The sequence below is a fragment of the Eutrema salsugineum genome, unplaced genomic scaffold, assembly GCF_000478725.1.
Source record: "Eutrema salsugineum unplaced genomic scaffold, Eutsalg1_0 scaffold_705, whole genome shotgun sequence".
In the NCBI taxonomy this organism is placed as follows: Eukaryota; Viridiplantae; Streptophyta; class Magnoliopsida; order Brassicales; family Brassicaceae; genus Eutrema; species Eutrema salsugineum.
The window spans coordinates 207-1,257 of NW_006256481.1; positions in this window are offsets into that span (position 1 = coordinate 207).

The following is a 1,051-nucleotide window of genomic DNA, read 5'->3' on the forward strand; positions in this document are numbered from 1 at the left end:
TAGATGCGATCTTCTGTTTTTTAGTAGTTTGGTTCTCATAATTTTCGTTTACATGCCGATTTTTCTTTGAACTATGCATTGCATAAGAAGGTGAACATACATTCAAATAGAGGTAAATGTTAACACGAAGAACGCGATGAAGCGGAAAAGTTTATTTATATAAATAGTAGTTGTTTGTTATAAAATTCAAATTAAAGGTGATCCCTTATGAATAGGAAAACAAATATTCTACATTTAAATTCATATATCTAAATCCACAATTATAGATAATAAATATAGAGAAAGAATCAATTTATATGAATTAATAGTTATTTGTTATAACATTCAAATTAAATGTGATCCCTTATGATTAGGAGAACAAATATTCTACATTTAAAATTCATATATCTAAATCCATAAATATAGATAATAAATTTAGAGAAAGAATCAATTTAGTTACAAATTGCCAAACTTAAAAGGATAAATATAGTTAAGTAAAGTAAGTAATACTGTTAAAAGACATAAGTTTTAATATATTATCCATATACGTGATAATTGATGACTTTGTTTTCGGTTAGTAGTTATTGATATTTTTGGATGTATATATTCTTATAAGTATATATAATTTGTTACAAATAAATCAAATTTCCATTTAGAAATAAATAATATAGACTACATTAGAATTTGATTATAAGCTAATGATGTTTGTATAGTATTTAATATATAAGTGATGATATCATTTGAATGATGATCATACAATGTTCAAAGAAAAATTATAAAATTATTAAAAGACTTCATACATTAACAAAATACTAACAGTAATGAACGAAATCAAAATATTCTTAAAAAATAACCATCCGATTACAAAATTTAAATGAAGAAGCAAAGTTCAATAAAAAATAACGATAAATGAAACAATACTACAGACGGATAAATGCATCACAAAGTAGTTCCAATAACTGATTTCGGTTCTTAAATCATGGCTTCTCTGTTTCACAGTCTTAAGCGGTAGAGTACTTTGATAGTCTGAACAGTTTCTCATCTTACACTTCTTCTTTGCAGCTGAATACTC